Source organism: Hetaerina americana, unplaced genomic scaffold, assembly GCF_022747635.1.
Source record: "Hetaerina americana unplaced genomic scaffold, ioHetAmer1.1.p SCAF_2, whole genome shotgun sequence".
NCBI lineage: Eukaryota > Metazoa > Arthropoda > Insecta > Odonata > Calopterygidae > Hetaerina > Hetaerina americana.
In genome coordinates, this window is record NW_027286763.1 from 38,404,714 (window position 1) to 38,415,729 (window position 11,016).

General features: G+C 38.0%; 1 long non-coding RNA gene across 1 annotated transcript; it reads right to left on the bottom strand.

Annotated features, from left to right (window-relative positions):
- Positions 1 to 1,987: 1,987 nt before the first annotated feature.
- LOC139687865 (uncharacterized) lies at positions 1,988 to 10,652 on the bottom strand. The gene is made up of 3 exons (XR_011700674.1): positions 10,271 to 10,652; positions 3,410 to 3,535; positions 1,988 to 2,329 (listed from the first exon to the last, which is right to left on the bottom strand). It is a non-coding gene; the product is annotated as an uncharacterized lncRNA (long non-coding RNA).
- Positions 10,653 to 11,016: the final 364 nt, after the last annotated feature.

The window sequence follows — 11,016 nt, forward strand, 5'->3', positions numbered from 1 at the left end:
TAGAAATAAAAAAGAACTAGTATGAATACACAATATGATACATATGCAAAGGGTTATCACTTGAAAGGGCAAATTCATTCCTTTCAGCATTTAGAAAATTTAAAATAATAGATAAAAATGTAGGACGGCATCACACGTCAAAGGTACGTCAATGCATACAAAGGTAATTAAAATGGCAACAACGACTAAGAGCCCAAGTGATGCACAGAAATTTCAAACACTTATGACAGCGTATTCTTCGACATGAATAGAATGTGTTCATGATGACAAATTCTTTGGCGTGATTGTAGTTCACGCAGCAACATGCTGAGCAATTTTGGTCTACGATAGTCACTGAATACGATTTCTAAGCCTTGACAACAAACAAATGACATCAAGATAGCGTGCTGAATAAAGGCGAAATAAACATGACATTTTTAAAATAAGCTCCTCTGGCTCTCATCGTTTTTGTCCCTTTTCATCGGGAGCTAAATAACACGGTTATAAAAAGCACCAAGAACTATAGTAGCTGCCAAATAGCCCTCAGATAAGACATAAAAATTGATCATGATCGTAATTTGGATTATTAATTAGGTAAAATTGTGAACTTTAACCTAATAACTATTAATTGATGCAACTCAATCTCTTTAAATTAAAAAGAACTTTTTTCTTCAAATATTGGTCATGTGCACCCATGATAATATGATTCCAGATATCATTATTCATTTGGCAACGACTATCAATTTTGCAATAACTTTAAATATGAGCTGAAATTGGGATTAATGAACAAAAACTCAAGGCAAGGAAAATACGTCGATTAATATTAAAGATATTGGAAATGCACCCCGGTGCATTAGGTGTTTGGGAGACTTTTCAGAGAAGACGGACCTCAACTGTATAATAAATGCATTGTAATAAAACCTTTTTATTTCATGAAATATTACATATACCTGGCACAAATATTTTAAATAATGTAATGAATCAGGTAGTGTAACAGAATAATTGCATAATCGGCGGAAAATATGAACTGGTGAAACACAAAAGAGCGTGGCGGCAACTAGAAGCAGCCGCAAGAGCTGAAATTCCGGCGTTTCAGAAATTTGGTATCCGGCCAACATAACATGCTAGGAGGTATCCTCGTAGAAGGTTCCACTGGACTCAAGCTCCTGTTACCGAACGAAATTTCTCCCCCCCTCTCTCACCACTGGTAGTACCTCATTGGTTGAAAAACTGGGAGGTGGAGTTCAAAGAAAATATAAAAGGGCATCAGCCAATCCGGTGATATCTTCCACTCCCCCATTCTGAAGAGCGGATTAAATTATGATTGGCCAGGCTTCTATGGGGAGAGCCGAGGATCCGCCTACTTTACTGAAGGGCCAATAGGCCGCCTGTAACAGGTGAAGTGGTGTGAGGAAATTTCCTCAGCACCAGGAGTCAAGTGGAACAGTCTACGAGGATACCTCCTAACGTATTATGTTCGCCGGATACAAAGCTTGGAAAACGCGGATTTGAAGCGTTTTCTCCCGGTGAGTGTGAATCTGGAACTCCGTTATTTCGCGTTATCCTTCGTGTTTACCGCATAATTTTGACATTCTTTTAATTTACATTATATTTTACTTTATTTGGAAATTATGTATGTCAATTTTACGAACAATTTGAAGAAATATAATTAGAGACTATTATTTTCATCGAATAATTTAGTCTCAGACCCAAATTTTATTCTCAACGCTGATTTTAGCTGGATTAAAATGGTTCTTTGGACATTCTTTTAGTTTAATAGTTGCAAAAGTGCTTAAATCAGGCAATATTTCTTAATTAAGAAAAAATATTTTATTATTTCTTTCACAATTTTGTGAATTCCATTTTTATTTTTGCCATGGCAGGTTATCGCCAAAATTATCAAGCATTTCTGTCAATACTCAAAAACCATCATAAAAAAATCCCACCTTCAACGTTATGAAAATTAATAAAACGTCTTGGCGAGAAACATTTATTTTCTGAGTGCATGTACAAGGAAAGCATAAAATTATATTTGAGAGTAAATGCCGAGGAATTGAAAAAAATATTCAAACGAACACTTGAGAAATTATAAAATTGGCGTGGTGGTACTCGTATATAGTACAGAACATACAGGCAAATCGAATGACTCGAATGCATAAAACTTCACTCCAGTGCGGCAGCCTTTCATGATAGGCGACTCGTTTCAATCCAATGTGGTGAGCAACGACAGCATGGATTCATATTTGGTGTAGTCCAACGTGAAGAGTAATTACAGCGTTGGCGCATCACTGTCGACTGGAGCCAGTTGCACAATGGTTCATCATTGCGACGAGACGTCACCTACTCAGGTCTGTTTAAAAATAAGAAATCATTAGCTTTTGTAAATGAAAGGGTGCCCCAAATGAATTCTGCGATAGAAATACAAATAAAATAAATGTTCAATTGTTGTATAAGATTTATCTTCGGATTAATTCTGGGATTTAAATTAGCTTATATAGCCTGGCTCCAAGAGGGGAGGAAGGGAGAGGGGGTAAGTTGAGTGCAGGTGCAGCAACCTATTAGTGGGCTACGGGAGGGGGAGGGTATGTATTGGAAGGTTTCTTGCTCAAATTTGTGGAAGTTTATGTTCATTTAATGAAGAACATAACGTAACACTCAACCGTTCTTAGAAATAGCAGCGGAAAAAACGCATTGTGCTCTACATTTACTTGGGGGGTGCTGGTCTGCAATAGTTTGACCTTCATTAAGGGACGGTCGATGGTCATCACTGCCTTGGTGGGGGTAGGGTTGGTGCGGAAAGATAAAATTCTAGATTCCCAAAAGACTTCAATATCTTTCCGCAACAACTCTACCCCCACCAAGGCAGTGATGACCATCGACCGTCCCTTAATGAAGGTCAAACTATTGCAGACCAACACCCCCCAAGTAAATGTAGAGCACAATGCGTTTTTTCCGCTGCTATTTCTAAGAACGGTTGAGTGTTACGTTATGTTCTTCATTAAATGAACATAAACTTCCACAAATTTGAGCAAGAAACCTTCCAATACATACCCTCCCCCTCCCGTAGCCCACTAATAGGTTGCTGCACCTGCACTCAACTTACCCCCTCTCCCTTACTCCCCAACATTCCTCCCGTCTTGGAGCTAGGCCATATAAGTTGAAACATTTTTATGTATGTCACCTGATGATGATGCGCAGCATCGTAACCATGGTCGTGAAATATTAAATCTTTATTTGGAAGTGCAAAGTTTCTTTTTTTACCCACATCAGTATGATTAACCCAATTAAAATATATTATTTACATTAATTATCACAAATTCCATATTTTGGTATCACATCTTAGCAAAATTAGCAAGCTGACAAAATATATTACATGAGAATTACATAAATTCAGGTTCACTCACTATTATAGTAATTGGAGGATTCATACTTAGCTCGGAAAGCACCAATGCTTGCATCAGGCGTAAGGCATAAGTTGCACCAGACAGGAAATAGCTTTTCGTAACACTCATCAAAGCTCTACCCGATTGCGTCCTCGCAATCACATTTTGGTGAACTGAAAAAAGCAATTGTTACACTAAATTGAGGAGAATAAATTATTGACGTCACATATTCTGAAGTACATAATTCCAAATGAAATTGTAATTTTTTGGGTCTAAGCATTCTAGCTTGGCAAATGACATATGCTTGATTATTAAAAATTTCGCTAAATTCATTGTTACGGAATTTGTTCTTTTGAGCGCATTTACACAAATCTCAGGTATGCCCAATAAAGACACGGAAAGATTCATTCTTTACAGGAAATTCGGGCCGAACAGAGAGTAGTCCCTCAAAAAAGTCCCTCAACGGACGCCTGAGGTAACCTCTCATTAATTATCACCTTGCGAGTTAATGTGCCACGATGCCTATGGATGGCAGAATGCAATAAGGGGATCGGGATTGGTGCGGTGGCTATCGTACTGGCTTCCCACCCTGAGGGCTCGGGTTCAAATCCCGGCGGTGTTGAATATTTTTCAGTGGTATCTCGATCCCTACTTGAGGTGCTTTGTAGAGGGCACTTTGAGTGAGTCCGTCGGATGGGACGTTAAGCTGCGGACCCCTTGGCGCCTTTCGTAAAGAGTAAGCTAATGCCGACCCCGGGTTTCTCTCCACCCTTTCCTGTCCATCCCCTATGGCGCAAAAGACCTCGGTCGCCTCCCCTAAATACTACTACTAGAATACAATAAAAAAATTACCCTTAAAATATGATCCAGAGTTTGAATCCAAGAAAAATTAACGAGAAACTTCCAAGAGAGCTTAATTAGTTCGAGGTATAATTCGACGATTATCCAAGATGAAAATTTGACATGATTCGTGAATTGAGGTTCTTGAAGAAAAATAACAGAGAATTAAGAATACCTGTCTACTTATTTAATTTGTTGGAACCATCATCTAGGATCTTCTGCGCACTCAATACGTCGACCACACGGGCAGCTCCCACTTCCTTGAAGTCCTGTACCGTCGCCTGCGGCCGTAATAAATCCCTTGCCCCAAGTAGGATCTTCATCAGAGAATGCGGAGTGGGAGAGCAATTAAGGATCAGCGGACACAAGGGGTTGGCAAAAATGATAGGAGTGAAGGGTAAGATTGATTGAATCGAGCTCTTACGGCTAGCAGTATTGAATAAATGAAATTACTCCAATAGCCGTAAACAGTTCACCTTTCTGAAGGAAGGGGAAACAATTAAAATAGAATAAAAATAAAAACAAGGCACAAATGAGGTTATTTGGCTAACGCCACCAGTCAGAGGAAGCGGTAAGGGTAAAAAAGGAAGGGATGAGAAAGGTGAATACGAATACGCGTATCTTGGCCACAAAGTAGCCCTCTTCAGCGTACTGAAGGTGAATCGTCACGAAAACACAAGTTGAAGCGAAATTGCCCATTGTTTTTATTTTTTTAGTTTAATTTTTTCCCCTTCCCTCAGACAGGTAAACTGTTTACGGCTATTGGAGTCATTTCATTTATTCAAGTGAAGGGTCAGGTTTCCGGCAGCCGAAGGGGAGGGGAAGGGTTAAGGAGGTCATGAGGGCAAGAAGGCTGATGGGGAGCATAATACTACGATATAATATTAAGATACGTTGTAATGCCTCGATGGCGAGCAGGTGGGGAGACTAACATGAATGGAATATTCCTGGTGGTTTAGACAAGGGATTGGGAGAGCGAGAGGGTACGAAGGCATGTCATGGTGAGCTCGTACCAAACACAAATTGGCACGGAAGAAAAAATAAGACAATTTTATGATGGAAACACTTATGAAATACAAATATTTCAGACAATTAGAGTTTTACAATAATGATATAGCACACAACCACCTTGTTAGATGCGTGCGCCTTCATAGGAACGAGAATTGTGACCTGTCTTGAGTGCAAAGAAAAAGGGATTTGATTATCTACCCTTTCCAAAAATAAGAGTGTGAGCGATAGGAGAAAATATCGATTAAGGTTTCAGAGAGCCATGAGATAGCTTTTCGTGAAATAATAATACCAGCAACTGTTGAAGAGAAAAATATCGGGATTAAACATAATGCATAATAAACTTCACCCACGCGATTAAAGTTGTTTGAAATTTTCCATAAAAAGATTTTCATGCACAAGTATGCTTGAGAACACAAACGCTACTCCTATGTTTTCGATTGGCGATCCGGTAAATAATCTTCGCAGAGGAGGGGTCAAATTTCTACGCGCGGTAGCCGGAGGATTACTCAGAAGTAATTCGGCAGTGACTTAGATTTAGTTTGTTGAAAGAAAAATAGGCGCGCTCTGCGCGCAGGACTGTCCGAAATTACGTCCCTCCTTCGATGCCTTGAAACAATCAGGCAAGGGAAAGAGAGGCGGCATTCTCTCTGTTTCCATTGCCATCCTTCGGCAACCATCCAACCCCAAAAATACACTCCCACCCTCTAGAGGCACAGGTAGACGGATAACACTGTGATATCCCGCCAATTCCATGATTGAATTCGCTCCCATGAATAAATTTCTTTGCCAATATAAATGAGTATTTTAACAGAATTCAACTCATACGATAGTTCACTTAGTTTATTACGAAGTACTACCGTTGGGACGTTCAAAAAATCGTTATGTACAGCGCCTACCAGTACGTCGGCAGCAAAAGAGGAGAAAAATGCCAAAACGAGTGTGATGGAATGTATAATATAGAATGGAATGGAAACTACTCCTGGAAACAATGAAATTGCTAAAATAGAGAAAAGTAAGTTCATCATCGAATTGGTTAACAAATAAAGGGAGCTTAAAAATACACGTTGCCTCTGTGGGCAGAACGCTGGGCCGCACCCGGGTCAATTGTCCTGGTGACGCCTCAGGGCAGACCCAGTTTCACCTAAGGTGTATTAAAGTGATTTCATGAGAACCATATCTTCGCAGGAACTCACAGGCGCCGAAGGAAAAGTAAATCCTGTGTATATTTCACACACACTTTGGCTTAGTATATGGTAAAATTTACCCTCTCCTATCAAACCAAACTTTCGGGTTGATTACTGAAATAGGTTAAGAAAGGAGAGAAACTGTTCCTTGCTAGACATTAAGGAACTTCTTCACGGTTATTATAAAACAATATAGTCACGTTTCCACAAATCAAATAATTTAATCCACGTCCCAACTTTTTTAACACGTAACATCATCTCACGATAAAGATTCTGGCGTCACTTCGTAAAAAATCGCAATTTCTACAATCGAAGAAAGAACCAGTATTTAATACATTCACACCATACTGCATTTGTCATTGGATATTCGTGATTACTTTTAAATATATATTTAAAAATTGAGTGACATTTGCTTCACCCACTAAAAGCTACCTTGACTTCTCCGTTGAGGTACATCAATTCCTAATTTTTGCGTTTGAGTTTGTGAGGAATAAACAAATCTATTCTGTCACGCATAATATCAATGAATAAGGAGCAATTTCCAAATTTTTACGGCGCCAACTTAGCGAGTTCTCAATCTGAATAATAGCAGTTCGTATTTTAATGTCATAACATTCATACGGCAAAAATCTTAGGAAATTTCTACCGGCTGCATTTATTACACATTTACGTTCATTTATTATCTACAACTATTTAAATTTTATTGTTGTATTTTACGATCCTGGATATGCAATGTAGAGGGAAGAGGTTATCATGATCTAGTCCAGGGATGGAATTATGGCGATTGAGTGCCAACGTTTGGTTACCCACCCCCGCTTTAGTCCATGGATGAGATAGAGACAGCATGTACAGTCAGCCGAATTACAGCTGGTGTCGTCGCCCTAGGATTGTGATATGAGTACACTGAACCGCAAACACCCAACCCCTTCAGGTGAATATTACCTCACCTGTGGGTAAGGTGTTATCCACCAAGGCGGAAATAGAGCCCGCGACTCAATTGTCAGGCGATGACTTAACCCCGCCGCCACCGAGGCAATAATTAATAGATGACGGGGAGAAGGTCAGAAATATTAATATTTGAAGAGGATTGAATGAAGTCTGTCAGCGGTCATCATATTGCAATATGCTTTCTCCTTTCATGAAAATATTCTCCAGGCTGTAGCAGATACATTCTGCCATGGATTACTAGGTTCGCTGAATTCTCCTAAAGTAAGGATCGATGAGGAATAAATACTCATTTTGCCATCATCATATTTTCCATATCCGAAACACTCATTTCATATCCAAAACGTATTTGCAATTAGCGCTCAACGTCTCGCGGCAGGGACGAACAAATTTTCACGATCTTCTGTTCAAGTGCTGTTCAACCCGTATTACTCAAAATACCAGCAACTTATTATATATAATTATTTGAAATATTTTAGATCAATTGAGAGTAGAGCTGAATGTAAGGGACTTTCAGCTAGTTAATGAGGGGACATGAAGAGTGTTTGATATAATTTTTATTCAAGTTAAATGATAGATAATAAACTTTATTCTCACCAACCTCGGAACAAATTTAGACTTCTATTATGTAAATTTAACCAAAGAGAAAGTGTAATACTGTCTGTTTCTAAAATGGATAGTGAAACTTAAATTTTCTGTAAGTATTAAAACTATGACCTTAGCGGTCAGCTCATTCACAAAAATAAATGCCCACTACTATTATTACAATAACCGAAGAGATATATGGATGGTAAGTAAAAGCAGATACTTGATTCACCCACAATGACCAAGGTGAGACATTTATCAAGAGTTAACCAATTGATATTTATAAGAATGACTTCAGCTCTCAACAATACTAAATCCTAATTAATGGTTTCTGGCGTAACTTTATGGAACCGATTCATTATAAATAAATGAAAGGACTAACTTTGTAGTTCCACACGAAAACGATTTATTCACACGACCCGGGTTTCGAAGTAAAACTTCATCATCAGGTGAGCTCTCTACATTGCAGCCCTTCTTATATATACAGCCAGGGCCGGGGTGGGGTGGCTAATCCGCTGACTCACGAGAGCTCTACAATGTAGACTTCTCCCTCCCACTCCACCAACATCGCGGAGGGGACGCCAAACTGCCCTCCCCTCCGGTACGCAAACCAATCCTGACTTTACCCCTCCCAAACCTTCCTGATTATCTCCACCCCACCCCCGCCCTGGCTGTATATATAAGAAGGGCTGCAAATGTAGAGAGCTCACCTGATGATGAAGTTTTACTTCGAAACCCGGGTCGTGTGAATAAATCGTTTTCGTGTGGAACTACAAAGTTAGTCCTTTCATTTATTTATAATACTAAATCCCTCTATTCTGGCCCCACTCTAAGGCTGGTACTCAATATGCTAACTTAAGACAATCTTTTTGAGTCAGCATCCATTAAATTTTCTTCAAAATTGAAACTGGCTTGCAAGAGTAGAAAAGGCAAAATGATCCCCATTGCCTTATCTAAAAGTATTTTGGAGTTACCTTAAAAAATAAGCTTTCGTCCAACTCTCATCTTAGAGAAAATTTCAAGCCAAGTCATTCGTCACAATCTACCACAGATTTACTGAGATTACACACCCAATAGCTCATATATTATGCCTTCAATAGCTGTTAGCTTACCATACTTGAATACTGCTTTATAATTTGGTCAACCGCTTTTAATTTAAAACTTCTTGAGTGCACTCTTAATTTTTTTCACGTCCATTATCTTCCACCACATTCCCTATCTACATGCACCGTTAAATGATAAATAGTTATTATTTAATGAAAAAGTGATGGTTTGATAATAATAATATATATATACACAAACATGCATCCATAGATTCCTATATATGACAAGATATTGAAATGTCAAGGAGCTTGGAGACCTGACTACTTGGGGGTTTATTTTCCTCTACTGTACTGCTTTTCCTTAACAGTAAATTGTGCCTCAAAACTTTATTATCCTTCACTCAGTAAGACAAGTTCGTAGTCCTTTATGACGAAAGCACCATAGAAATGTCTCACAATGACCTTGTTTACTGATGTATCTAGGGGAATTACCTGCTGTAATACACCCTTCCTTAAGAAGAAAATACCTTCTTCTTCATACTGAAAACAAGAACTTTGGAAAAGGTAAACAACCTAATATTTGCTCTACAACTACCTAAAAAAAACGAGTTAAAACCTTCACTAAGTGCACCAAATCATAAAATTCCAATCTCTAAAATTATTAAGTAATTTTTTGCTGCTAAGAATTCAATTGGTATTACTTTTATGCTCTATGCAAACAATTATTTTTCAGATAAAGTAAATTATCTTCCAAAAGGACTAATACAATGTAAACTAACAGAATTACAACTCTTAATACAATTTACAAAGATATTTGAACTATTCCCACTGTTTGAACCATCACCATTAGTACAAATATGCCACAATTCCGATGCATGCACAAGGGCTACCAGAACTTCAAATTACTGTTTGGGTAACTGTGAGATGGCTCAAATTTAGAAACATGCCAGTCAGTTGATCAACATCATGAAATCAGTTTTCCTGCTTTCGTTCATAAAAAGCATGATTTACACCCTGTAGATAGAAATCACGACTAATTATTTCACAATACCAAATGCATGTTGAGTATTCAGGGCATCTAACCTTTTGCTAATATCAATAGTTTAGCTTAGTAAGATCCAATTTTATTATAAAGTTTTATAATAATGAATTTTTACCATATAACTGCAAAGAAATACTTTCAGAATGATGTCTAGATCCATCAAAAATAAGGACAATGAAACCATCATTAATTCCTAGGAATGTTATTGAAATCCTGAACTTAATATTTACTACAAAAAAGTTCAATCGATTAACCTACCATTACTCTATGGTTGATGCAGGTAAAAAAGGGCCATCAGAAGAAAACTCCAGTATTTTAAAACCAGTCACATGACAATACTCATTCCATGAAGTAGCATCTTCAATCTCTGCACTGACTGTGAAATTCTGAATGTTTTCCAAACTATTTTTACCATATACCATTTATATTCTTCAGCTTATTATAAGCTACTTGAATCCTTTTTGCAGGAGTAATACTGCAGCCTGGAACAATATTTTTTTAGGAGTAAATGGGACACAGTCAAATTTAAAGACAAAATTATCCTCCAAAAGGTGAGATCTCAGACAGATATAGAAATTAGGAAATGAAATATCATAAATGAATTCCCCTCAGCTAGGAAGTTAGGATAACATCCAATCACATTTTGTGATCATGCTTCATTATCTGATTATGATTGTGTGCTAGAGAAATAGGGCTTGGGAGTTAGTTTCTTAAAGCAATGATTTCTTTATTTCAATTACAACTAGATGATGCCCCCAACAACAAATGCAAATGATACATGATTTTTTAAAATTTTATCTCTGCACCATCCTACAATAATCAGAACCAGTCAAGAGAAATTAAAGAGAGCCTAAAAATTAAGAGGAATTCCTGGATAGACATTGAGGAATAAAAATGAGAGGCCTTAATTTCAAGGGGGGCGACCATTCTGAAAAATGATAAGGTACCGCACAATCATCAAATTTGCAGAATGTATTTATGACAGACTTTCTTTAAGGCTCTGT